At 38.9% G+C, this 12,374-nt stretch overlaps 1 long non-coding RNA gene across 1 annotated transcript; it reads right to left on the minus strand.

Annotated features, from left to right (window-relative positions):
• Window positions 1–7,447: 7,447 nt before the first annotated feature.
• Window positions 7,448–11,823, minus strand: LOC111098059. The gene is made up of 4 exons (XR_005366405.1): window positions 11,660–11,823; window positions 10,230–10,310; window positions 8,738–8,893; window positions 7,448–7,709 (listed from the first exon to the last, which is right to left on the minus strand). It is a non-coding gene; the product is annotated as an uncharacterized LOC111098059 (long non-coding RNA).
• Between the last annotated feature and the right edge of the window lie 551 nt (window positions 11,824–12,374).

The following is a 12,374-nucleotide window of genomic DNA, read 5'->3' on the forward strand; positions in this document are numbered from 1 at the left end:
ATGTAGACCATTAAAATCTCAGGGGAAAAAAGATCTGTCATAGCCATTGTGGGGAGAGTCATCTTGTTCCTGGATGAGGGTTCCTGGATAATTTTCTCCCTGTGTTCAATTCCATCAAAACTAAACCACCAAGGATTTTTAAGGAAATGGCAAGTTGAGGCTAAATTATGGTAAGCGTATATCCTAAAAGAAATGTATCAGTTAAGATAAAGTTTTGGCTGCTGTGATGAAGAGACTCTAAAACAATAGTGAGTTATCTAAGATGACCATTTCTTTATGTCTTACATAAGAGTCTGGCTAGATGGTCCCAGACTTCTGTGGTGGTGCTTCAATCTTGAGGGACATAAGGTTGTTTTGTTTTTTATCTTGTTGCTGTGCCATCCTCAATGCATGGCTTTCACCTAGTGGTTCAAATGAATGTTCCTGCCCAGGTCATCACATACACATTTCAGTCAGCAGGAAAAAGAAAAAGAGGTAGGCAAGCTCTTTCTTGTTAAGGATATGACCCATAAGTTGCACTAGCACTTTTATTCTCATCCAGTTGGCTAGAACCTAGTGGCATGGTCACATCTTGCTGGAAGAGAGGCTAGGATATATAGTCTTCAGCTTGGTGGCAGTGTGCACAGCTAAAAGTTGTTAGAATGGTAGAAAAGAATAACTGCAGTCTCTATCACAGGAAATAAGATTTATTGAAGACCTATTTTCTGCACTTAGCTATTTACATAAATATTGATAAAAACAGTAATAACAGCAATAAAATCTACCATTTACAAAACTGTACCACTTCATTACTTCTATGTTACATTGTATCTAATCTTCCAACAACTCTACAAGTTAAGCAGTTAGAAGCAAACAGGTTCAGAGAAGGAAATCAATGTACTCCAAAATGCATAGCTAAAACGTCTTTGGAATTGTAGATAAATTCTCTGATTCCTGGAGATCTCAGAAGGCCAAGATAAAAAGGTTGGATTTTCTTTGGTAGGATATCCAGTAATTGAAGAAAACTTGATGAAACTTAAATCAGAAATGTGTTTGGAGGTCAAAGTGGATGGCAAAGTGGAGGGATGGAAGGCAGGGAAATGGCTTATCAGCTGACTATGTAGGATCATGCGCCCTTAGACCAAACTGACAAGGGTGAAAATAAGAATGCTGGACATCTGTGGGGATGTTACTAGGGGACATTGTAGGTGCCACACAGAAGACAGACACTACACCAGCTACCTGAACGAGAGAATTTCATATGAGAAGTGTTAGAGAGGAATGAATGAAACTACTAATTAGGTAGCAAGAAAGGGTTGAAAAGCAAGGTCTGATATAGTGGTCCCCAACCCAGGATGGGTCTGCCCATCCCCCCAGATGTTTGGTAATGCCAGGAGACGTTCTTGACTGTGGGAACTTGTGGAGAGGAATCATTGGCATCTTGCGTGTAGAGGTAGGAAATGCTGCTGCACATCTTAAAATGTACAGAACGAACCTCAATGACAAAGAAGAATCTTCCCTTAAGTTCAGTATTGCTGAGGTTGAGAAGCCCAGCTTTATTTATTTTATTTTTTAAAAATATTTTATCCATCTATTCATGAGAGACACAGAGAGAGAGGCAGAGACATAGGGAGAGGGAGAAGCAGGTTCCCTGCAGGGAGCCCAATGTGGGACTCAATCCCAGGACCCCAGGATCATGCTCTGAGCCAAAGACAGGTGCTCAACTACTGAGCCACCCAAGGTGCCCCCCAAAACCCTGCTTTAAGGTATGGAGCAGTCGTGACTACAGAAAGCAGCTACTAGACCATCCCCATGGCTTCAGAAATAAAGGGAAGTGAGTGGCATTATTGAAATTTAGGAGAAAGGGCCGTGTGGTTCTGACATAGACCCCTGAGGAGGTTGGGCACAGGTCAGCTGATGCTCATGGCCTGAAGGCAGAGGGGGTAGGGAGGAATGAGTCTAAGTGCTTGAGAAAACGCAAACTGGATCCAGCTGAACAGAGAGACAGAGTAGGCATATTGGTATATAATCAGATGGGTGGGGCGCAGGAAAAGAGGGATGAAAATGGCTTTGAGGTCTCATGCACAATCTTACTCATACTGAGAGAAGTATTGCCCCAGCCACTGGATTTGGTAAAAAAAAAAAAAAAAAAAAAAAAAAAAAAAAAAAAAAAAACGAGTTCAGTTTTTAGATTCTTGACCTCCATGTGGAATCATCCAGCAGGCCATAGGTGGACTTTGGAGGGTAAGGCATGGATATAAAGGCATGGGTCCTCCCCTGGAGGTCAGACATGAAGCCCTGAAAGGAGATGAGATCAGCAAGGGAGAAACAGTGGGTATTGGACGCATAATTGTCAGACTTGACCTATTTGGGAACGAGGCTGGGATGCAAACCCACCATGCCCCTGGCATCATTACCTTGGAAGTGTTTTTAGATTTTTTATCTGGAGAAGTTGCATCTCTGATAATGATTTTTCTTTTGTATCATTATATTTACCAGGCCATTAGTGGCTTTTGTCTCTGGGCTCTTCTTGAACAAAAATTTAATTTTTCATCCACTCACTTTTTGTTTGTAGCCTACACATACTCTTTTTTGTAATCCCACTCTGCCCATGTTTCCTTTACACAAAAATGTGTAAATACTCAAATTTCATGATGACTTTTATTTTTTAAAGATTTATTTATTTATTTTAGAGAGAGAGAGAGCAAGCATGCATCTGAGTGGGAGGAAGGGCTGAGGGAGAGGATCTCAAGCAGACTCCCCTCTGGGTGTAGAGCCTGAAGCGGAGCTCCGTCTCACAACCCATGAGATCTTGACCTGAGCCAAAACCAAGAGTCAGATGCTTAATCAACTGGGCCACCTAGGTGCCCCTCATGATGATTTTTATAATTAAGCTTCTTCATTTTACAAGGGGATAAAAAATAAGTGAATTTCCAATTGGTTTTATGCACACTGTAACAACCATATACTGGAACAGAGAAAAGATATTAAGTAAAAACTAAGGAAATTTGAACAAATATGGACAGTAATTAATAATGTATGGATATTGATTCCTTAAGTGTAACAAATATATTAATATAAGATGTTAATAATAGAAATTCAATATGGGGTCTATGGCAACTCTGTACTAGCTTCACAATTTTTCTGTAAATAAAAATAATCTAAAATAAACTTTTCTAGTTTATTTAGAAAAGGAGATTTTATTAATGGTTAAGGCTAGAAAAACAGAAAAGTGTCTCTAGCAGACATGAATAAATAAATGAATAAAATCTTAAAAAAAAAGTAAAGATGGCTTCTCTTCTTTCTTTGGACATTGGTGTGTCTAGATATAATGAATAGAACTACACAATTATTTTTTATCTGTGTGGGGATCTTGCTAATGATAAAACCATCATATAGAGAAGGGCAGACCCAAGAGTCACAAAGAGAGAAAATTAAAGCCTCAGGAAACTATACCTGAAGCCTCCTATTTTCAGACTTCTTATTTTCTGGAACAAAAATGTCTTTATTTTTTCCTTTATAAAGAAATATTTAATGAATTAATTTAGAGTGAGTGACCAGGAAGAAGGGCAGAGGAAGAGAGAGGATCTTCAGCAGACTTCTGCTGGGCATGGAACTGACACAGGGCTCCAACTCATGATGCTGAGAACATGACATGAGCCAAAATCAACAGTCAGATGCTCAACTGCTGAGCCATCCAGGCATCCTCAAAATGTCTTTATTTTATAAGGCACTTGACTTGGGAGGCTCTGTCACTTGCAGGCAGAAGAAGCACAACAGATACATTATCAATGTTTACATATTTCTCAACAAAATTTAATGGTCTCAGGCATCCAGTGGAAAATTTTAGATTGAATTTTCTCATAGCCTAGTATGACACTGAATAAAAATTAAATTGTAAGGAGTTAAAATCTCATTATATATAAGATATATATAGGAAGTATAAAATATTCTTAAATTATTAAAATGAAGGTGAAATAGTCTCTTAAACATTAACTAGTAGATTTTGATAGAACAAATACTTTAAGTTCACTTTTCAATTTCCTGATAAGTGGGTAATCCTTTCTGAAAGCAAGTATAGAGTTTAGTAAACTACTTGAGTTTCATGTATCTCTATCAAATTATTGAATCCTTGAGTTGGGAGTCAATAATCTGCCACCTTCCAAAAGTGACTTTATGATAAGAATTCTCTTACAAGGAGAATAAAAAAAAATTTATTGTCGAAAAATTCTAGCATTAATTCAGGTGACAAATCTTAAAAGGATATAGTTGCTTCCACATTAGAGGATCTTCTTATTTCCTCAAAATAAGGCCTCTGTGAAATAATACTGGATCTTTATGTTTTAAGTCAGATTGTTGCAAAAAATGCTCTGGAAAGTCTAAACTTTCATATATCTAAGTGCTAATTTTCAGGCCAATTTTACCATTTATTTATTTTTTTTTTTTTTTTTTTTTTTTTTTTTTTTTTTTTTTTTTTTTTTTTTTTATTGGTGTTCAATTTACTAACATACAGAATAACACCCAGTGCCTGTCACCCATTTTGATGTTCAGACTGATTGTTTTCTATTACTGATGGTATTGATACTATTTACTGATTTGATTTAATTACTGATTTTATTGGTGTGAACTTTTTGTGATGTGTCATACCTATTGAGGCCCAGAGGAAGATCTAAAGAGATGTTGTCACAGGTGACATAGGTCAGGAGCCTGACTCACCTCCATATAAGGGGAGGGAGTGGTGAAGGCTATGTTATCATAGCAAAATGATTGGGGTACAATGTTTGCATGTAAAAGAGCTTGCTTTAGTAAGATAAGAAAATTGTTTTATAATCCTGGTGTTGGTAATATGATTATTACCAATATGATATGTCATTATTTTCTATACATTGAAACTTCACTGCTTTTAAAAATCATTCTAGGGGCACCTGGGTGGCTCAGTCGGTTAAGCATCTGACTCTTGGTTTCAGCTCAGATCATGATCCCCGGGTCATGGGATCAAGCCCCACATTGGGCTCTATGCTCAGTGCAGAGTCTGCTTCAAATTCTTTTATCCTGTCCCTCTGCTCCTCCTGCCCACACTGTCTCAAATAAGTAAAATCTTTTAAAAAATCATTCTAATTAGTGAAATCACTTTATTGAATCCCTTAAAAATCCAGACTATAAAGACTGGTGATCATTTACTCTAGGTTGGAAGCTGCTGGATCACAGGGAGGAATTCATCAATGAAGAGAAGGGCAGAAATACTTGGAACATCTGGCTAGTGGTAGATCCCAAAGAACTATTCCAGTGGCACGTGTCAGTTTGGGCTACTTGGCTTCTGCTACAGAATTGGGTTCTCTCCAGACAGTGAAAAAGATAAAAGGATACAGACGACCTTTGGAGTGTCTTTTATACACAGGGAACTTCTGGATTAAATTGTCTTTCTTCATTACAATTAGGCTATTCATTTTATATTTTCTGTTTAAATGGTATATCCTATATCCCTATCAAGTTAATATCCATGACACAAATGACATAAATAAAAGAGATGAGAAAAGGTTCTTGAAATTTTTGGAAAGAAGAGAGACTTTGTCAGGATTTTGATTCACATCTATATTCTAAGATAGCTACTCTCTTCCTCTCCCTGTTGGTTTGTTTACTATACCTTGTCTGCCTCACCAGATCCTGGGTGGGCCTCAGGAGATTTTTCTCAAACCTCTTTCGTTGACTGTATCTGTTGATATAGGGAAGCATCATGGAATAGTATAGTCATTTCCAATTTTTCTTTTAACAACCTTTGTCTAAATATCTTACGAGGTAGTTGAAGATATAAACAGATGAACATATCCTATGTTTAGAACAGGCAGAGTGCAAGTGACTTCACCTCCATCTTCTGAAAATCATTGTCATACTTGGTCATTAGAGCCAGGGAATTGGTCAGTCAATAAATATTTATTTAATAATGACATTTGCAGACATGGCCTTTGCCTGTCCATTGCTTTCAGTCTGGATCAGAAAGCAGGTACTAAATACACAGGCACACAAGTGAATACATAAAGTCACCCCGAGATAAATGCCCTGAAGAAAAGAAGATGCTGAGCAAGACACTAGCAGGTACTTACTTTAGATTGAATGGATGGGTAAGGCTTCTCTGAGGCAGTGACATTTAAGCTTGACATAAAAGGACGAGTACAAGTTATGGAAAGATGGGGGGAGAATGTTCCACTCAGAGGACCCAATGTGTGCAAAGTGCCTGAGGGAGACAAATTTGGTGGTCTTAAGAGATTTGGAGTCAGAGGGGCTTGGTTTAGACTTCGGGTTCTGGGTCTGTGTTCAGCAGTTTTTGGAACTTCCATCGAGTTGTCAGCCTTCTTTGTGTCTCAGTTGCTTCAGCATAAATGTGGGGGGGCCTCTTTGCAAGGTTGTTCTAGGGATTAAAGATGATTCCATAAAGCCATTGTGCTCAGTAGGAGCTGTATTAAGCATAGCCACTGTCATCATTAGTTATTAGTTTACTCTTTGAGCAGCCTTTTTATGTTGTTTTTTAGTTAATCCAGTTGTGTTTTGTACTAAGGGGCTTGGGGTGGGCGTCATATATTGGAAATCATTACCAGAAATCCTCTGTACATGTAGAAAACTCTTAGCCCCAACTAAAGTAAAGTAATCTTCACCACCCTGTCGTGCTCCCATCTTTTTCAGAACTTACAGGTTTGAACATGGCAATCTAATTGTGAAATGGGTTATCTTTCTTCAAGCTCTAGCCCTTTGGTTTCTTCCATCTTTCGAGTAAATTTTAGGGAATCTTTTTATTTCTTTGATTCTTGCCTTGATAGTACTGGTGCAAAACCAAAACCCATAAAGTTAGGGGAACACCAAATATGCAGTGCTATTCTTGCACTTCTGTGTGGAAGTGACATCTCAGAGCTCAAGGACTGTTGCCTGGGTATGCAGGCTCACCTTCATGGAGAAGGGCCTTCGAGGGGTGGCAGTTGTGCCTGGGGTCAGCACCTTTCTGATGAGCATAGTGTTGACTCTAGATTTTGTACTAGAATGTACAATGAGATGAAGAGGGCAGGAGAGGGAGGAGACATCTATTTCATTGTGCCTGATATTGCCCTTTTTTCCCCCTCAGAAGTCCTCTTGGGAATTAGAATTTTTCATGCTCTTTCATTAAAGAGGTGAATTTGTTTCCAGAAAGTATAAGAAAATTGGCTCAGCATGTTTCATGTGTGAGACTGTCCCAATTTTTAAAAACATGGGCTATTTTCTGATTTCATGAAAAGTTATATATGTAAATAATCACACAATGTACCCTTCTTAATTGTCAGTGAGTCTTGTCTCGTTCTGAATATAGTTTTTTGAATATTGCTTGTCTTTTTTGTTACCAAGAAAGAACAAAACAAAATAGAAACCGTGAAAGCCATTATGATTATCCATCACTCCCATGCTACATTCATTTATTAGTTCTTTGAACAAATATTTACTGGGCACTTAACGATGTACGAGGCTCATGCAATCTTCAAGGATAAAACACCGGCAAGACTCTGCTTTCTCTGGTCTGTGTCTTGCAAGCCAAAACAATTATCAGACAGGGTTTTTTGAAGTGCAGGTGTCTTTTATTTTTTCTTTAACTGTTGATGTTCAGCTGTCACTGTTTATGACATGTTAGTCAACATTCTGATGGTGTTAAAAGTGTGGAATGAGGGCACACCACTTTCTTTTTTCATAATGTTCCAGTAGCCTGTAAAACTCTAGACATGAAAGGACAGAGATATTTATTTATAATGGAAATTACTTGTCCACATCTTTTCCACAGTGTATTTTTCTGATTATGCAAGGTACATCTTATCTATAAATGTACATGTATAGACATTGTATATATGTACATACACATGCATTGTAGAAAATTGAGAAACTATGGAAAAACCTAGGGACTAAAATTACCTGCAAGCCTATATCTAGCAGATAACCTTTGTTAATATTTTAGATTATGGTATGACATGTTTTATTCTATATATATGTGGTATATGGGTGTTGGGGAGTGGAAGTAATATTTTTTGAGTCTTATATTCTAGGTGCTATTATGCTAGGTATATACATTTTCTCATTGAATTATAACTGCCCTTGGAGGTGGGAAAATAGTGTTTTGTCCAATTTACAGATAAGGGGGCTTTGACTCACCCATGGTCTCTCAGCTATTAAGAGGTGGGGTTGCATGCACACAAAGATTATTTTTAAAAAACCCTTTCTATCAGAGTTGTTTATTATCCAGATAGTTCATATGTATCTAGATACTTGGCAGGATGAGGATAAAATTAGAAATTGACATTGTTGGGGCGCCTGAGTGGTTCAGTCGGTTGAGCCTCAGACTCTTGATTTTAACTCATGATCTCAGAGGTTGTAAGATTGAGCCCTGAGTCAGGCTCCACTCTGGGCATGGAGCCTGCTTGGGATCTTCTCCCTCTCTCTTTGCCCTCACCTCCCACACGTGCGCATGCACTCTTCTTTTTCCAAAAGAAAAAAGAAGAGAGAAAAAGAAATGGACATCATTCTTATTGAGGGTATGGGGCCATAGGGGGATCTGTTTTGTAAGATGTGAAGTTTTTTCTTTCCTTCCTTTGATTTAAAAAAGCACTTAAAAAACAAAACAAAACAAAACAAAAAAACAAAACCAAATCCTTCTGTAATATAAATGAACTGGCCCAACTATTTATTTGGAACTTCTTACGAAGTACTGAAAGACATTTATTTTGACTTAAGGGCATGTGCCTGGTCCCACCTGGCTGTGCTGGAGAGAAGGGAGTGGATTTCTGGCAGGTGAGGCACCATACCCCAGTGGGGTGGCCTGTGGCTCTTTGTCTGAGGGCTCAGATGCTACATCGTGCATCCTTTGAATGGATTCCAGTGTGCACATGGTCTCCACTTGGCAGCTTTCCTTAAAAAGCAGGGAAAAATGACAGGACTTGACCAAGATGCTAAACTAGTAACAGTGTCCTTTTGGTACCTCTGCATTGTCAGTTTAGTTAAAAGTAGTTGTGTAGGTATTCTCGCAAACTTGAGTTGTAAAATAGAAATCTCTGGGCCTCACAGTCGTGGGCCAGTTTTATTGGTTCTGTTTTCGAAGCACTTGCTTATAACCGTCCTTCTTGTGTTACCTCTCCTGCATGTGGTGAAGGCTGCCACACCCCAGTGAAAGGAAGTGTGTAAAAGTAGGGTCAATCTCGTTGAGCTTTTGTGGATTAAAGTTTTCTCATGGAAACTATAAAGGCTCATCTAAAAACCCTTCTATAAACTATAAAATAAGCCCCTAAGACCTACTTGAATGTCTATACATTAAATGCTTAATGTAGGTACAAAGACCAAAGTGATTTTTGCTTTTCTAGGGTTTCCTTCTGAAACTCCACCAAGTCTTTCAAAGTTACAACCACAAGGAATTCTAGATGCATGTTTCATCTGGATGTCACCTAATCGTTGTGGTGTTGTGTCTCAGAGCACGCTGTGCCTAAAATCACTGAACCTACACGTGCCTCTGGCAGTTTAGAATATTTATGATAGGGAACAAAAACAAGGTAAATTAGGATGGAGCTCTGGCTTGGGTTTTAAATTTCCTAGATTTTACAAGTCCAAGCATTCTTTTGCCATCCTGACAAGGTTTAATACTCAAGATACGAGCTTGAAGCCCTAGTGAGGGTAATCAGATATTAACTGGGCTTTCATGTTTAGTTCCTGCAGAGTTTAAAAATATACTCGTTAATTTGAATTGCTACTATTGCAACATGCAGTTTTTGAAAATTTTACTGTCTGAGTGATTAACCAGATAATGATGGCAAAAGTACTTTCCCAGTATCGGCTACACAGACTGTAGGCCTCTGCTGTACATTCTCCCCTGTAAAGGTGAAAGGGGCCTTAGGAACTGGCGGATATTTAGAGTGGTGACATTATTTCCCTGTCACCAAAAGCAAAACCCTTTCTCATCCTTTGCCCTTCTCCTAAAATACCAATATCATAAAATGGTCTCTTAAAAAGTTTTTTTTTTCCCAAAGATATGAAATGTTGATATGGAAGGAGAGTTTTTCAGGAGGAACTCTGAATATTTGCCATCATGACCATGGGGACAGACTCAGGTCCAGTGAGGGCATGCCTGGCTGGCTGATAGCTTCTTTCAGACCTTGACCCTGGCATTGGCTCCAGCAGAGCTGCCTACAGCAGTGTAGAGGTTAATGTCAGCCGTAGCTCATAGCTCGCTGTGGAAAGCAGATGAGTAATCCCACCTTCGGAGGGTGACACTTCCTCACACATTCTCAGTATAAACAACTCGCAGGCAGCAGGGTATTTGTTGGCAAGGTATATTTCTGTGGGAGGTAGGGAGCAAAAGAAGAGGCAATAAAAAGAGACTTAGATAGTTGAAAACTACAAATCTCAACATGGCAAGCAGTTCAGAGCATGGTAGCTGGCCAAGAGGAGGAATTTTAAGTGCACAAACACACGTCTAATCTCTGAGACCCTCCAGGTGGATCTGCAGTGGGGGAAATGTCCTGCTGCATTTCACCTAGCACATTCTCTGGACCCCACAGAGGAACCCCTCTGGGTTTCTTCCCAGCCTTTCTGCTTGTGCTGTCATCCCTAGCTCTTTCTCCAGTGTCTCTTCTTTTCCTTTTATTTGTCTCCCTGCACATGCTTCTTGGAAGACCAGAGACTAACCTAAATATAACATTTCTTTTTGATGTGCACGATTGCCCCTTTCATCAACCAGGACTCTCATAACATCTTAAGGGGCATCTGGAAATAGCCAGCGAGGCTTCACATTGTCTTTGTGGAGGAGAACTTTTATGGCTGTTAAAGGAGAGACCCCCAAACCCTATCCATCACCCCTCAGTAGGCAGGTAGTGGCTTCTAGAGAGCAGTCTTTCTGAGATCTGCAGAGATCATAATAGACTTTGAATTCTCCACATAAGAAATGACTCTGTGCTTACTTTTCTTGATGCACAGTATTGAATCAGATGGTTTTCCCCCCTCATCATGGGAAATCTATTAGAAGTATCATAATAGGGGACTTGACTATTTCCGTGTCTAAGCCATTTTTGGGAAATTGGTTATATGGTGCTAGTCTAAGGAATGGTTTCACAGAGATCGTAGATGAATGGATTTTTTTTTTAAGTGCAAAAATCATGCAATGTTCACCCAACATCATGGCTGGAAGCGTGTTTCTAGAATTCCTCTGAAGATCCAGGGAGAATGGGCTCCAGGTGCATTTATAAATTTTCTTACCCAAGCTGATGGGGATTTGTGACTCAAGTAAGTGTTAAAAATGAGGGAGAATTCATATAAGTGAATTCAGTACCTAGTTTCTGGACAGATCAGTGAGTGTGATCTTTTCAAAATGGTCTATGGACTTTGGGTCACCCAGACCCAGTCTGTAATCATGCTTTGCCACCACCACCATGTTCTCTGAGCTCTAGTCCTACCTGCTGGACCCACCAAGTCCCTCTCTACCTCAGATCCTTTACACATGCCATTCCCTCTGGCCCTGACGGTCTTCCCAGAAACTCTTGATCTACTGAACTTTTCATCACTCCTGAGTACTGAGTTTTAATGTCATTTTTTTTCAGGCTGGCCATCTTCTTTGAGTCCCTAGTCTTATTTACCTTCCTCACATTATCCATCGTAATTGCCTACAATATTTCTTTTTTAGAACACTTACCTCAACCATGAATGCATGGCCATCTGGATGGTTATTTTTCCTTGCCTCCTTGGCTTGGCTAGAGTGTAAGTTATAAGAGCAAGGAAACCTCCTCTTCATCCGGGTTCATCATTGTGTCTTCAGCACTTAGCACAGAGTATGGTACATAGAAGTATCTAAATAAATATTCACTGAATGAATGGATAGAAAAATGGAAAGGTAAAAGAATGGCTGGTTGGGAGAATAGATAAATGGAAGAGAGGTTGAAAGAATACAAGTGCTTAAAATAGTAACCTAGAAATTTTTTGTTTGTTTGTTTCTACCTAATTATTAGTCTGACTTCAGTCACCGTAATTAAAAATCAGGAGATAAGCCCTCTCATCCCTAAATGGATCATCTATCTTCTGGGAGGCTAAAAAAAAAAACCATTTCTACAAAAAGAAGAGACCAAATGGACATTGTCTTCCTGGGAGTCTTGTTTAATATCTAACAGCCCTATTCACTTTAGTCATTGTTCAATCATAAGATTAACCATTGAAGAGAAAATAATGTGTCTCATTGGTATATATGCCATTCTTTGTATTTTCAAAAGTAATGCTCCAATATTGTGAATATTCTGAACATGCTCCTCTTTCAATGAATTTAACTATAAATGAGGATTTTGAAATGAATGGACTTTTACTGGTATAATATAAATGCTGGCATTGCTTACTTAAGGAAAACTATGTAAAATCCC

The sequence above is a fragment of the Canis lupus genome, chromosome 11 (assembly GCF_011100685.1).
Source record: "Canis lupus familiaris isolate Mischka breed German Shepherd chromosome 11, alternate assembly UU_Cfam_GSD_1.0, whole genome shotgun sequence".
Classification (NCBI taxonomy): Eukaryota; Metazoa; Chordata; class Mammalia; order Carnivora; family Canidae; genus Canis; species Canis lupus.